This window comes from Lynx rufus, unplaced genomic scaffold (genome assembly GCF_022079265.1).
Source record: "Lynx rufus isolate CCGP_SWC_20201006 ecotype Redwood Valley unplaced genomic scaffold, mLynRuf1.p SCAF_6, whole genome shotgun sequence".
In the NCBI taxonomy this organism is placed as follows: Eukaryota; Metazoa; Chordata; class Mammalia; order Carnivora; family Felidae; genus Lynx; species Lynx rufus.
In genome coordinates this window covers 85,714,542-85,731,480 of record NW_025814878.1, presented here as the reverse complement: position 1 = coordinate 85,731,480, position 16,939 = coordinate 85,714,542, and the positions used below count along the sequence as shown (strand labels likewise).

At 35.9% G+C, this 16,939-nt stretch overlaps 1 pseudogene; it reads left to right on the top strand.

The window, feature by feature from the left end:
* The first annotated feature begins 2,210 nt into the window (after positions 1–2,210).
* Positions 2,211–2,414, top strand: LOC124529539 (uncharacterized; annotated as a pseudogene).
* The last annotated feature ends 14,525 nt before the right edge of the window (positions 2,415–16,939 follow it).

Below are 16,939 nucleotides of genomic sequence, written 5' to 3'. Positions count from 1 at the left end.
AAACTGTTTTTCTTTTTTTCCAAGATAGAATTGTTCTCTTGCAATGTGATATGTTTTATCAGATGGCTTGAAATTATGATCCCGGAGATTCCTTACACAAAAATTTACAAAGATTGGAAATTTGTCAGCACATATTTCCTGTGTTGGAAATACTACTATATCTCATTTCAATTTTCTCTTGCCTGGACATACAGAAGACTCACTTTCACCCTATTTATTTTTATATGTAATTGTGTGCTAACTCTACTCAATAATAGAGCTAAAGTGATATATTTCACATCATGGCCAAGCCAGAGAAAAGACTATGCATTGTTTTCTAGTCTCCTTTTGCCTCTTCTTGATGACGAGAAGGGGCTCATGTTTCCAAGGGTGGATTTCAGAGTGGTAAAGCCACCATTATACTGAAGCCCTGAGAGGCGGTATGGCATAGATGCCTACCCCAACTGTAGTGGATATACAGTTGAAAAGGTATCAGCATTTATCACATTACACTACTAAGATTTGGGGTTAATTGTTGCTTTGCCTTAAACTAATATATCTGGATCAATAATATATCTGTACTAAGAGATATTGATATATAAAATTAAAGATTTTATTAAGATTTGAGATGACAATAGCAAGCGATCAGTGTAGTGAAATACTATTTCAGAAATCTTACCAGACTACTATTTTGGTTTCCCAGTTTTGTTTTCCTCTTTTCCTCTCACCTGTATTTAAACAGACTCAATATTTAGGCTCCTTGCTTTTGCAGAGAGATGTGACAAAATATATTGATATGTGCTCATTTTTTAAAGCTTCTTTTGCATAGGCCACTATCTTTCACAGGAGAAGATCACTGGGCATAAATAAATGTATTGAGGAAATGGGATTTGAGGAATGCGGTTTCCACTGAATGGAGGAATACAGAGTAGAAATGATAAAGCATTGGTATGTTCTAAAAAAAGGGCCTTTGCTCCTTATGCTCAGGCAGAACGACAAGCAGGCTGCACAAAAACTCAAATGAAAAAGATACAGAGTAAGAATAGATAAGTAGGGCATATCGAGTTTTCTTTCTACAGAAAATTATAGGAAGAGCAAGGTGAATCACAAGTCCACATAAATGGCCTTGAAACAGTAGATACAATAGTCATGAAGAGAGCTAGAGGATAGAATAATGTCTCATGATGAACTAATTAAATTACCATGAGTAAATACCATAGAGAATGTTGGATAGCTCTGGAATCACATGTGTGGATTAACAACTAAAACCATATAAGAACAATGATCAAATCAGAAGCGATAATAGTCAACATCCATAACCAGTCCTCTGAAAACTTCTATAACTCAAGCAGACATGGAAATGGTGAAATAAGGAAAATCTACAAATTAAAACAATGAGTTTAAAATTTTACTACCTTAGAGAACCATGAGTTCAAAATAGAAATTATAGTAAAAAAAAAATTAAAGTACAACTTATTGTATACTACAGTTGTGAGCTGACATCCCATCCCTGTTGTAATAACAAATAGAGAAAGTGAAAACAATAATTATAATCTGAGCTTTATAAATTAATCTGATTTACTTACACCTAAAGATTTAAATGTGTCCAGATGCAAAAGTTAAAGATGCCAGTTTTGTGGGGGTGCCTGGGTGGCTCAGTTGGTTAAGCAACCAACCGACTTTGGTTCAGGTCATGATCTCGTGGTTTGTGAGTTGGAGCCCTGCGTCAAGCTCTGTGCTGACAGCTCAGAGCCTGGAGCCTGCTTCAGATTCTGTGTTCCCTCTTCTCTCTACCACTCCCCTGTTCATGCTCTGTGTCTCTCTGCCTCTCAATAATAAATAAGTGTTAAAAAAATTAAAGATGCTAGTTTTGTGGACTTTCCAGCCAAAGAAATATTCTCTATATCTATGTACTGTTTATAACTCAAATAGCTTACATCTTGAGATATTAAAAAATTATCCCAATTTGACCAGAGATCAACAAAATAATAAAAGTCAAATAGTAAACATTTTAGGTTTTCTGAGCCATATGGTATGATTTGTAACTACTCCATTCTATTATTGTAGCATGAAATCAGCTACAGATACTTCCAAAGTGAATGAGTCTGACTGTGTTCCAATAAAACTTTATCTACAGAAAGAGGTAATGGGCTGGATTTGGCTCATGGACCATAGTTTCTCTATCCCCAGTCAGGTTCAAAGCATAGGGTATTTTTTACAATTTGGGGACCATCACTTCTCCACCTTTTGGCTAATATCAAGTGTAGTATCTGTTCTTATCAGTTTAATATCTGATATGGCCTCTTTCTGAGGACAATATGCTAACGGATTTTTGGAGCAGGAAGATGGAATAGGACCTTATTCTGTCCACTGCAGGCATTCACCAGGTATTGCACCAGGGAATTGCACCAGGCACCAGGAAAGGTGCACCCCCTCCGGGGAATAACCAAGCAGCTCCAGTACTGTTGACCACCTGTAGTGATTCCTGAGCTTCTGCCCGGAGGGTCTTAGTGTATCTATGTGCCAAGTGCCTTCACTCTACAGGTGCAACTAGAGTCAGGAAAAGTCAGTCAAGATTGCAATGCAGGAGTGTATGGAATATATATCTACACATCCACTATGGTCTTCTTACATACTAGGAACATGAATACGAGTATAAGCCAATAGTGGAAGTGGTTTTCCTAATTTTTTTCTGTCTTCTGTTTCTGTCTTTAGTGATTTCCTCTCCCGGGTTTTGTTTTCTTATAACTTATTTTTTGAAGGAAAAAAAATCCAAAACTTTGGGATCATTTTTTTCTTTACTTTTTAAAAGCCGTTTTAATAATCTTCTTTTCATGTGTTTATTCATAAAATGTGACTTGGCTTTCCCATTGACAAGTAATTCCAGATCTCCAAAGTTTAAATAAAATGATTTTATAATTAGGACATTGGAATGAATGATAACTGTGTGTTTTGGAGGAAAATGGAGATTGACAGGCAACTTCTATAAATTGGCAGTCAGAGAAAAAGTAGCAGAAAAAGAAAGTATGTCACATTGGAATATTTTTTTTAAATATATTGAAACTTATGGCACTTTTTCCCTCATTTTAACCCTGCATGTCTGTGCTTTTTCATCACTGATAGGCAGAAATGTTTATTCTCCCTGAAATGCTGAATCTGACCCAAACTTCAATACATTTCACAAGTAAGAATCTGCTATGCAGAATATATTTCTTTTGCACAGTTAACAGCATTCCTAATGAGCTGTTAATGAGCTGTCAGTTTCTAATATAAACTAAAGAGCTAGAGTAGTCACAGAGGAATTCTAGAAACAAAAATGTTGCATCCCCAAAACATAATCAAATGAATTATTCCAAGATTTATAATTACCCTTAAGTTATACTGATGTTATGTGCCATTTCTAAATTACTAGCAATGTTTTTGAAGATCAGTTTGTGATCTTAAGTATTATCCACTGCACAATGTTACTATTTTTAATATCTGTTACTATTTTAACTATTACTAAATATTATTTATTATGGAACTACTCTGTGCCAGCCAATGTATTCTCGGAAGTTATAATCTATTGAGGAATACTATGACTTGTATAATTATTTTATTTTATTTTTTTAAATTTTTTTCAACGTTTTTTATTTATTTTGGAACAGAGAGAGACAGAGCATGAACGGGGGAGGGGCAGAGAGAGAGGGAGACACAGAATCGGAGACAGGCTCCAGGCTCCGAGCCACCAGCCCAGAGCCCGACGCGGGGCTCGAACTCACGGACCGCGAGATCGTGACCTGGCTGAAGTCGGACGCTTAACCGACTGCGCCACCCAGGCGCCCCTATAATTATTTTAATAATAATAAATGATAATATGGTAATACCTGGGGTGATAAGAAAACTTATCTTAAGGTAAACACCCTGAATTATCTTAGGCATTTATAGAAAACTATTTGATACAGGTCTAGTAAAATTTATTTTACCTAATTCAGACTTGCAAATAAAACACAATTTTTATTTTATTATTTTATTTTATTTTATTATTATTTCCTTGTGGTAAGATCACTAAATATGATCACCTCACAGTTTAGAAAAAGAACAGAAGGAAGAGTATGATGGTCAAGGCAATAATCTCTTTATGGAAACTGGTCATTCTTGAAGTAGAGCTATTCATCCCATTCACTGTCCCCTCCCCCAGAGGTACCCAAAATGTGGTTGACTGAAATGATCTTACAGGGGTGACTGGATGGCTCAGTTAGTTGTCTCAGGTAATGATCTTACAGTTTGTGGGTTCCAGCTAAGCATCGGGCTCTGTGCTGACAGCTCAGAGCCTGGAGCCTGCTTCAGATTCTGTGTCTTGTCTCCCTCTCTCTCTGCCCCTCCCGGGCAAGATCTTGTTCTCTCTCAATCTCTCTCTCTCTCAAGAATAAATAAACATTAATTTTTTTGAAATGTTCTTACAATTATAAAGCCAGAAGTGTCAAACAAGAGGCAGGAGAGAAACTGTAGATTTTTTCAGTGAGAGGGCTTACCAGTGAGTCTACTGCATTTCTACAGTGTAGGTATTCATATATAGGTAGATTTTCCTGAGCCATGAGTCAAAAGGACAAAATAGTGAACTGTCTTTCTAGCATTCCATTCAGCAGGTTCATCCTCTGGAAAAGAGGACTGAAGACATTTCTCATCATCACTCCAAACACATTGAAATCAATATGAAATACAACCGGATATTTATTTTATTTTATTTTTTAATTAAAATTTTTTTGTTTATTTATTTATTTTGAGAGAGAGAGAGAAAGACCACAAGAAGGGGAGAAACAGAGAAAGAGAGAGGGAATCCCAAGCAGGCTCCACGCTGTCAGCACAGAGCCAGATGCAGGGCTTGAACTCAGGAACTGTGAGATCATGACCGAGGAGAAATCAAGAGTCAGTCAGTCGCTCTTGGCCCAGGCACCCCCAATAGGATACTTAAATGTGTACTTCAGTTCTCCAGCAAAAAGGGAATTTTCACATATTGGAAATAAAGAAGGAAAGAGTGCCATTATAGAGCAGAAAGTGGAACCACAAAGTTTTAGGGAGTATTGAAATGGGTTACTACCTTTGGGCAGGGCTTTGGCTAGTAAATGAGATAGGATGCTGAGCCAAAAGTCTTCTTTGTACTTTGGAGCTGAAACTCCAAGAAAGGGCAGGTCATTTCATGTAAGATCGTTTAAAATAACTGCAGCCCTTGGTCTAGTGATCTGTCAAGGAAGTGAGTAACTTGGGCCTGGGTTATATGTGTAGTAAAGCATCACTGAGAAGTAATGAGAAACTCAAGCTATGCCATGTGCTGGTATGGATCCATATCCACATTAAGTGTGTTATTCAGGTAACTTAAGATATTGACATGTTGTACATAATTAGTTAAGCACGTAATATCACAGTAGAGTGGTATTTCAGGCAAAAGAAAGTCAAAACTTCTCTCATTTCTGTATGTAAATCTATGTCAATACATGTCTCAGAGGGCAAAGAGAATCTCATAGATAAGAAAACCTGCTGAAGATTACTTCAGAATTTTAAGTTACAAAGCAAAAAAAAAAAGAAAAAAAAAAGAAAAAAAAAAAAAAAGAACCAAACTCAGTGAGAAAGAATCTGTAGATAAAACAAATATGAGACGTGACACTCAAGAAACAGGTAATATAGTAACATGAGAGATGCTTTAAAATATGTGTATTCATGTGTTCAGAAAGATATATTAAACAATGGAATTGATGAAGAACTAATAGAGCATTTTGAAAAGCATTTTGAAAAGAATTTGAAAAGAAACAAAACAGTCATAAAAATTCTGACAATTAAAATAAGTATTAAACTTGGATTGGGTAAATTGTATGCAAAACTGAAAAACAGAAACCACCCAAAGGTGGCATAAGAGCTAACATATAGATTCCAATATGATTCTCAAGAGTTAAATGTAAAATGCTTACACAGTCCTTGGTATATTTTTAATGTACAATAATGATAGCCATTATTGTTATGTATTGTTTTTATAAAAAATTTGTTGCAAAAGATAAAATAATGGTAATTGAGTGTAGGATAAGGTCCTGTATTAATCTACAAAGAGTTGTATTAGGACACAATAGAAAAATGAAGGTAAGATGATATTAGAAGTGACTATGACTGAACGCCTGGGTCAGGATTTCGGCTGTGGTAGTGAGGTGGAGCCCAGCTGTCATCTCTGCACTGAGCAGGGAGCCTGCTTAACGTTCTCTCTCTCCCTCTCCCCCTACTCTTCCGTGATTTGCTCTCTCTCTCTCCCTCTTTAAAAACAAACAAATCAAAAAACCAAAGTGAATATGGCTGATAATTTTTCAGAATGGATGATATAGTCCTAAATTTGAAAAAGCACAAATTTTTGTGTTACTGCAGAATATCAAAAATAAACTGAAAAGAGATGCTAAATGGAGATACTAAACACAAAGAAATTACAATTAGAGATTACATCAGCTTTTTGGATGCCAAAGGATGGTCGAATAGTTTAATGGTTAAAGAAAATATAATTAAATTCTATTAAATTTATCCATTTTGTTCTAAATCTTGTCTATTTTTTTTTCTGATTTATGAAAGTGTTTGATTTTTAATCAGCTAGGTCAATTTTTATTGTTTTCACTTTCCTGAGAAAAATTTTCAGACTTGGCTTAGTTATTTTATAATCTGTGTTTTCTAATTCCATTACCTGAGGTGCCTATGGACCTTTTTCTGTTGGTTTTTGTTTCTGCTAGTTTTTTCTCTGTATGTCTTATCTCTTCAGGTATTTGAAAAATTATGTGTAGAAAAAATTGAACCCCAGGATTTTATCTTGTTTCACAGATGCTTTTCATTTGTTCCTGCCCAGGTGCTTGGAGGCAGTAACAATTCTGGATGAACTTGATAGCGTACCTGCATGTCTGGTTTGGCTGGAGAAAGCCAGTTTTATGCCTATTTATCTGGTATTCTATCTGGTTTTAGTATCTGCATGACTTTAAGAAATGATGAATAATTATCAAAAATTGCTGCATTAAAATAAGCTGGGATGGTTTGGGTAAATCTCTGCTTTTACTGATGGATGCTCTATGAAGACATGATGGTTTCAAATATTGAGATGTTTAGGCAGATCCTCCAGAGTGTGGTAGAGTTAAGTGAGTATGACTCGTTCACCTACCTGCACTCCATTGGAAAAGCAGAAGGAGGCTTAGGAACTATCTAGTTCAGTGCTAAAAGTATCCATACCGGGCAGCACCAGAGCTAATATAACTAAATCAAATGAATGTTTGGTCACAATTAATTGCATAAATAGAATCCACAGCATTGTCAAGACAATTATGCAAAATCTGAGGTCACTGAACAGAAAACATTAGGTCACTGATAGTAGGAAAAGTCATGATATATGAAATGGAAATATGTGATATGAACAAGGGAGACCTGGGCGAATTGAGTCTCCCTGATAGCTGGACCAATTGCTCTCGCTTTTACATCAAATCTGTTAATGCTTTTTTTGAACATCTCACCTGAGGAAGTTACCCAGTGAGGTGAAGCCAGTTCAATTTGGGCCTCACCCATGACTGACCTCATTTTCCCAAATTTGTGGAGTCAGATCCCAGCACACTCAGGGAAATGGATGCTCTTGCCTCAGGTTTATTTATATCAATCCTTTTCTGCTATGATTTAGGCCTCAGAGTTTTTCCATCTGATCCTGCAACAAGACATGTTGCTGGCCTTTTGGAGTGATGACCTTAGGCTGACATGTCTCCAAGTGCCGAGAGTAATAGACAATCTGGATGTCTGAGATTTATGTGTGCTGAAGTATGGGATGGAAACCCCATAAAAATACAAAGGCTTATTTCCTCAGTGAAATGTGTGAGGGACCGAGGGAGAGAGAGAATCCCAAGCAGAGTCCATATATACAGTTCGAAAAACTGATGCAGGGCTAGAACCCACAAACCGTGAGATTATGACCTTAGCTGAAATCAAAAGCCAGCTGCTTAAATGATTGAGCCACTCAGGCGCCCCAATATGCTGATGTTTTGATAAGGATTGAAAGCTATAAAAGCTTCTCCATGCATCAGGGCAAGGAATTCTGCTTAGCAACTCGGCATTAAGACCCAGAAAACCAGTGCAGATTGGTATGCCTTATAGATGCTGTGGGATGAGTCAATGTAAAATGACTCCCTAGAATTTTTTTTAAGAAAAAAATCCGTGCACCCTTCAGCAAGTGACTAATTTTAGTTGTCTACTCAAGGACATGTACAAGGATTCTAATTAAATTTTGTTAAATTTGAAACATCCTAGGTATATAAAATACCTATATAACTGTATTATAAAACACTAATATATAACAAATCTATATCTATTATCTGTATCTGTTTACAATATCTCCAATCCTTATTAAATCACATAGGATGATAACCCTGAATTTTAAGAGAAAAATACCACATTATAATATCATATATAGTATAATTTCAATTTTATATAGTACTTGGTACATACTAGATATTCAAAAATATTTACCTTATTGATGAATAAAAAAAATGAAACCTTTTTGTACTGCAACAATAAAAAGATATATTCTTTCTCCAACCTAACTTTCCCTCACTATGTCACCCTAGTTTTCCTTTCCAGAGAACAAGTTTTATGGTGTATGTGTGTGATTTTTTTAATATGAGAGCATATTTCCTGTCTTATGTTCCTCACATCATATTTGCTCTTTCCACCCACTGCAATCTGGTTTTCAGTTCTATATTCCACTAAAATATACTGGAAAAGATGTAAAATAATCTTTCAATGGCAACATCCATGAGAAAGCTAACTGCAGTTGCTGCCTGCCCCATTCAGTCTGTGGAGCCCCCTCAGCTCTTGAGCATCTCTTTCCTTGGTTTCTCAGCACCAATGTTTGTTTTCTCACCTCCATGACCATCTCTGCTTCATCGCTTATGTTTGCTCCTCTTTCTTAACATTGGTAACCTTTTCCCTTTACTAATTCTCTTATTTTCTCCCTCCAGGGTATTTTTGCTCCTGTAGCTACCATAGAATTCCCAAATTGCATTTCCACTGAGCTCTCTTCAGAGTTCCGATCTAATCTACTCACTTCATTATCATTCTCCCCACTTTTGATCTTGCACCACCTTCTGTGTCTCCAATCTTAATGACACCCTTCTCCTTTGACATGCAAATCAGAAACAACAGAGTAATCTAACACCCTCCTACTAATAACACACAAAGCATTTTTATTTCACTTCATTAACATTTCTCCTTTCCATCCCATCCTCCCCATTTCTTTGGCTTCGCCCTTACATTTAGGCCCAATCATTCTTCCTCTAGATTATTGCAGTGGTCTCTGGATTTAAAAAGTTCCCTTCCTTCTATTTTACGACTCTGCAATTCCTACTACAATTGCTAGTGTAGAAAAATTGCAAATACTAAATGGCCTTGATATTCCTTGATGTTAATTTCAGAATGTTGTTACTAATTTTTTTAAAGGCTATAGACTTTTTTTTTTGCAAGAATTCACAAGAATACCTTTCCAGATTTAATTTCACAGTGCTCTTTTCCAAGCTGCTTGTAATATTCCTCATGCAGAATTATTTTTCACACTGCCTTGTTTCTATATGCTAAATCTTCTGCTTGAAAAACCACTGTACCCTGCTTTCTTCTTTCATTATTTTGTCATTTTAATGGCACTTTTCCTATATCATAGGGAACTGCCTTTTTCATATTATTTTATACGTACTATTTATGTTGATGTTTGGGGTTGAATGCTTCCCTATGATATTTAAAAAGCATCTTAACTTCCCAGAAAAAGTGTCCACAGATCACATGCAGAATGAATTGTTAGCACTATTCTCATCTCTAATGCATTGATTAGTTGATCACAAGAAGTAGGGATGTTCTTCCTTTGTCTCTTCACTTGTTTTTTGTTTTTGTTTTTGTTTGTTTGTTTTTGTTTTTCATGAAGTCAATCTTGATATAGTTTTAAATGAGTACTTCCTTTTTTCTCCTGGAACTTATATTAGAAATCCTATCCTCCTGGAACCAGATTATCACAGCCTAGTAATGATAAAGATCAAATATTTTTCTCTTTTATGCAAATACATATATAAACACCTCTCATATTCCCCATTTATACATACATACAGTCAGTAGAAAACTGTTCAGCTTAGGATTTGTTGTGAAATTGAAAGGAAAAAGTAATGTCAAATGTTGTACTCAGTGAAAATAAAACATAACAAGCTCTATCATACTAGAGAAAATAGATCATGTTAAAGCTTTCTGTGAGGGATCCTGTTTTCTTATTCATCAATGTTCCATATCAGAGTCTATCCATCCATGTCTATATGTACATAGACCATAGAGAATGTATTTTTTAAATACTAAACTTTATAGAGACATTGCAAGGTTTCTTGTGGATGACTGAACACACCCTCAAATAAAATGACGTACTTTATTATATAAGCATATGAGGTTAAAAGGTGCTAGAAGCTGACAGCTCAAAATTGGACTGTAGTGTTCCCTACTGAATTTAACATAACAAAAATTTCACAGAATGTCAAAAATATTTGGACACATTCAAAAACAAGATCAATCTGGCCTCATTTCTAAACATAAGCCAAAGAAAAGGACACTGTGCCACCACAAAAATAATCCAATATACTCCTTCCTCTTCGCTCACTGAGGGGCTCCTTATACTTACAAATGACACACATCGTACTTTCAATTCTTCTTCTATCTTCTAGATAAAAATGATTAAACTCGGTCATCAAATTGCCACTGCTTCCTGACAGCACCCAATTCAGAACACATCCTACTTCTATTAAGCCCTCTCTCAAAAAACCCAGGACAATCTCAAACACCATCGCAAGCCTTTAGTAGGTCTCTCTTCCTGAGAAGCTCCAGGCTTCTCCATAGAATGTGATGTTCTTGATGACTGAGTTAATAAATCCCATTTTTTTTAAATTGTAGGTATGTTTTTGGTGCTTTTGTAACCTGGGATTTACCAATTATATACATTAGGCAGTAATGACTATAAAGTGTGGTCTGATATAACTATCCAGATTTAACTTAAAATAATAATATAATGATAAATGCTAGTCCTTCAGGGGCACTAAACCCAGTGCCCATTAGAATCATCTGGAAATTATAATTTTGTGTTAGGTGAGGCTTGATTATGATCACTTATAAAAAATTTCTCAGGTGATACTATTAAGCAGAAAAAGAATGAGTAACTTTAAGAGAATGATTCTGCTTTAGTTTGCGGTACTCTTCTAAGATTTGCTTTCTGGTTCTGCACTTTCCATGGCAGCTTGCCCTGGGATACAAGGTTCTTGCTCTTAGGCTTCTTCACTAAAGGCAGAAAGTTGCAAGTTCTTTGCCTATGCAGTTGCTGAAAATCTTTTTTTTTTTTAATTTTTTTCAACGTTTATTTATTTTTGGGACAGAGAGAGACAGAGCATGAACGGGGGAGGGGCAGAGAGAGAGGGAGACACAGAATCGGAAACAGGCTTCAGGCTCTGAGCCATCAGCCCAGAGCCCGACGCGGGGCTCGAACTCACGGACCGCGAGATCGTGACCTGGCTGAAGTCGGACGCTTAACCGACTGCGCCACCCAGGCGCCCCTTAAGGAAGTCTTTACATACTGGGTCTCATTCAGATGGTTTCTATAGAAGGCTTGGCTTTTCTTCAGTATTTTCTTTGAAATTCTGAAGGCCAACTTTAATAGAATTACAAAATTGTCTCTTCATCTTAGTCAATCTGTCTTTTCAGTTTTGGCTGCATTATTTCTGATCCCCTCAGCATTCTCTGTGCCCTCTGGGCATAGGAGGAGCAATTTTACCCCAATTTGTGTGAAAAGTAATTTCCTGAAAATATTTCTCTTCCTGTTTGGGCCCATTTAACTCTCCTATGTTCAGACATTAAACATCTCCCAGTCTCAGCAACCCAAAGGCCTTGCTGTTTAACGAGCTGGTGCCTGATGAATTTTACTCAGTGGATGTTCTTCAGTTTACCATTACTGGGTATATATTACAGCAGCTTCAGAATTCTGCATTTTGGGAAACTGTAAAATCCTAGGGAAAGCAAACAAACAAACAACAACAACAACAACAAAAACAGGCAACTGACAACTTACTTCCTCTTCAAATTATATTTTTCATAAAAAGTATACTCTGTGTTTTTTGTTGTTTTACTCTTTCCCTGACCTATCCCAACTTGTAAATATTTTACAACAAACTAATATTGACTAGTGTTTAGAATCCACATATGTTTTGATACTACAACAGTCAACTTGAAATTTAAAAAATTAAACATATATGCAAAAAACTGGCTCATTAACTAAACTTTTCATTATTTAGCTACATTGTATGTATTCAAATGTATTTGAATACATTTATGGGTGAGATGTATAAATTATATTTATATGTCAAACAAATTTATTTTAAACAAAAATATTCATAGGGTAACATTAAACCCACCATATATTCGAATCTCGAAATTAAAAGCATAGTTTACTTTAAAGAACCAACAAATCCTTTTTTCCTTGCTATTCTTTGATATCAGTGTCTTCAAGAGGTTTCAGATAGAAAGTTAGTAAATTCCAATAATAGTTTGATTTTCTCACCCAACAGATGACATGATACTCTATGTAGAAAACCTGAAAGATGTCACCAAAAAATTCCTAGAACTGATAACACAAATTCAGTAAAATTGCAAGTTACAAAATCAACATACAGAACTCTGTTGCATCTCTATACACTATAATGAAGCAGCAGAAAGAGAAATCAAAGAATTGATCTCATTTAAAATTGCAACAAAACACAAAAAATGCCTAGGAATAATCCTAATCCAAGAAATAAAATATCTGTACTCCAAAAACTATACAACATTTATGAAACAAATGTAGTGTTTTTGAAGAAGACACAAAGAAATGGAAAAACACGCCATGCTCATGGATTGGAAGAACAAACATTGTTAAAATATCGATACTACCCAAAGCAATCTACACATTCATTGCAATTCCTGTCAATATATTACCAGCACTTTTCACAGAGCTAGAACAAACAATTCTAAAATTTGTATGGAACCACAAAAGATTCTGAAAAGCAAAAGCAATCTTGAAAAAAAAAAAAAGCTGGAGGCATCAAAATTCCAGACTTCAAGCTAAAATACAAAGCTGTAGCCATGAAGAAAGTAAATTTTTGGAAATTCTTTAGTTGAAAGCGGAATGTCCAACATTATTGTGAATGCTTTTGTAAATCCAGTTTAAAACTTCAATACTGAGGATAAAATCATTTGTTTTTGCAGAGATAATGTTAAAAGAAATTCTGGTGCATCTTGAAAAAAATAATGTTCTTACTAACTTAAAGAACGTTTAGACAGAAATGTACTTAAACTTTGCAAATCAGAAATTGTTAACATTTAAAGCATTAAAATTTATGTTAAAGCAAGGAATTAATTAAAATTAAAAGTTGAGAGTTTTATTTTATTTTATTTTATTTTATTTTATTTTTTTTTTTTTTTTGACAGAGAGAGACAGAGCATGAACGGGGGAGAGGCAGAGAGAGAGGGAGACACAGAATCGGAAACAGGCTCCAGGCTCTGAGCCATCGGCCCAGAGCCCGACGCGGGGCTCGAACTCACGGACCGCGAGATCGTGACCTGGCTGAAGTCGGACGCTTAACCGACTGCGCCACCCAGGCGCCCCAAAAGTTGAGAGTTTTAATAGCATACAAAATTTAATTTTGAAATTTAATATTTCAACCTGTACATTTATTTTTATGAATATTCCATTTTAATTGGATGATATATATTTAGTATTGATGAACTCAAATTGAAAAGGACTATAATTTTGTAAAATTGGCAAAATATTCAGTAATTATAAAAAATAACTCACTGATACAGTTTGTCTTGTCAAAGTATTTATTTATTTATTTTTGAGACAGAGAAAGACAGAGCATGAGCAGGGGAGGGGCAGAAAGAGAAGGAGACACAGAATCCAAAGCAGGGTCCGGGCTCTGAGCTGTCAGCACAAGCCCTCGGAATGTGAGATCATGACCTGATGTGAAGTCTGACGCTTAACTGATTGAGCCACCCAGGTGCCCCTTGTCAAAGTACTTATTGAAGAAGGGTTTTATGAATGGAAGCAAAAATACAGGTATCTGTGAAAACATGTTGGCTGAACTAATGTTTCAATATGAAAAATAAATACATTTGAGAATAATATCCAGTTTGCCTGAATTTGTTCTGAGCTTACCAAGTATTGACAGCTCTAGAAAAAAAAAATGATTTCTCAATTCAAAACTTCATTTACTGCAAGGAAAATTTATATGAAGAGAAAATTATTTAGAAAAAGTTTGAACTTTGTTTTAACCATAACATGCAACTTAGAAGAAACATGCTATTAACTAAAAAATATTAAAACTATTAAAGAAAATATTGTGAAAAATCTTGAAAAAATACTACTAAATATAGTATTAAATTTTTATTTGACTGAGTATTAAGTTGCATGAATGTGTATCAAGCATAAATTATTTACACTATTTTAAGTGTTTATGTAATCGGTGTGTTCCATTTTCTTTCAATGTACATAATACAGTATTTTGATTTAATAATAATTTTATGTTCTTAAAGTGGTTTCTGAGGGGAGTATGTTATAATAGGTATTTCATAAATAATGAAAAGCAAACTTATTGGTCAATAACATATTTTAAAAGCTTTCTATCAATTTAAGTATTTCCAGTGTCTCTTTGCACTGTTAAAGTTGTCACTCTTTGAAAATAATTTGTGTGATAAACAGTCTTGGAATTTGAAATTTTCTGGGCATCTTGGGAGCCAGACTTGTGGCCACTGTTGGTAAAAACTGGTTTAATTCCAGGTCACTCTTACTGCTTCAGATTACTAACCCCAAATACCAGTGCTTTAACAAAGGCACGGAGCCCAATGTCTTTTCCATCTGCATGACGAGGAGTCATCTTGCTTTATTCTTGAACTTTCTTAGATTCTGGTGATTTTTTTTTCTTTTTTGTGAAAGAAAGAGGGGAACGGCAGAGGGAGAGACAGAGAATCTTAAGCAGGTCAGTAGTCAGCACAAAGCCTATAATGGTTATTGGGCTCCATTTCACAATCATGACCTGAGCCAAAATCAACACACACTTAATTGACTGAGTCACCCAGGTGCCCTGGATTCTGGTGACCTTAGATTCTCACTATCTTTCTAGCTTCTTGATGCCTTTTAGAAGATATATTTTAAATTATATCTGACATTCTTTAAAATTTTTCTTCAACAAAATCTGGTTTGAAGTTCTTAGTCTGCCTTTATGAAATACCAACCAAGTCTATTAAAAGTGCACACATACACACACACGCACACACACACACACACATATACTATCACAGTTCTTTCTATCTCTTCAGTAATACTTTGGCATAATTTAAACCTGGACTCAGATTTTTTGGCTCTTGCTTCAAGGTATTTTTAGTCACTGTCACTCTTATGTTTAATTGGACATTCTTTAGAAGTGGATAGCAATCAGATATTTCTACTTACTTTTGCTTTACATAAATGTCATACATGTGAATTAATATTTTTGAAGGTTGTAGAACTGAGTGGAAGTGACATTTTTAGACAAAGTATATAAGTTGTATGGAGAAATACTCTATTTTATAACTTTCTTATAAATTAACTCAATTTAATATAAATCATCTATTGGCAAAACAAATGAAACAAATGTCATGTATGTGATAAAACCTTGCAAATGACTAATGTATCAAAGAAATAAATACGTAACTTCTAATTATTTTATTGATATTGTTACGGAACCAGGCTGGAATGCTGGCGGAAAAACCAAGTGGCACTAGGAGATCTTGGTGGATTGGAGATTTAACACCAGCAGGCTCAAAGGAGACTGTTTCTCCAAAGGTCTGAGCCCAGAACGCAAGTGGGGAGGGTAATTTATAGCCGACAGCCTCCATATCTGTGGGGGTTTTCCTGCGCACAGCAAACAAAGGAAGAAGAAACCGGAGGAGGGGTCTCTAAGCTAGAGACCAGAGTTTGTTTTAGCCCCGTGGGCCATCTTTGGCGTACTTTATTTACTTCTCCAACATTCCCCCCTTTGATGCCTTTTAAAAAACTTTTAGTAGGCATCACCTTTCAGTTTTACAGGTTGATACTCTCAGAGGGCTAAGATACGTACAGTAGTTTGGCAAGCAACAGTGTTTTCAATAAAATGTACTACAGCATTCAGTATACAAGGGCCGATGGATACCAGTAATATTATGAAGAGGAGGGGCCCCGCCAGGGCAGGAAGCCAGGATACCCAATCTGTGAGATCCCATCCTTTCCATTGATTGATACTTTCCTGTTGTCTATGTTGAATTCTTTCCCTGAGTTCCTTAACCTTAGTTGTAACTATTCCTGACTGGTTTACGAAATAGCAGTATTCCTCCCCCGGAAAGATGCAAGTCCCTCCTTTTTCTGAAGTGAGGAGGTCGAGGATTCGCCTGTTTTGGAGGGTCACCGCCGCCAGAGAGTTTATTTGGTTTTGTAAGGTTACCAGAGAATCTGCCACCCGTTCCATGTCTTCATTTATCTCTTGACATAGTCTATGGTACAGTCCAACAGATGAACCTATGCCCCCTATTCCGGTTCCTATTCCTGTCACAATTCCTGCTCCTATCATTACGGGTAGCAGGACAGCCCGTTTAGCCTAGGACTTGGGGCTAAAGGCTGTTAGGAGCTGATCTTCAGTGTATACGGATATCTCTGGGGTTAGGAAGACGGAATAATATATTTGAGTCCAGTTGGCCTCTAAGCATCGGTAGGCTGAGTTAGAACACAGATAGAACACCCCAGGGGTTAACACAGGGTTATATTCCTCTTTAAGGTTATATTTCTTCTGCATAGAGAGGTACCATTCATACCTTCAGGGACTGTACAGATTAGATGGTCAGCATTTGTGAGATGGACAACAGTGGC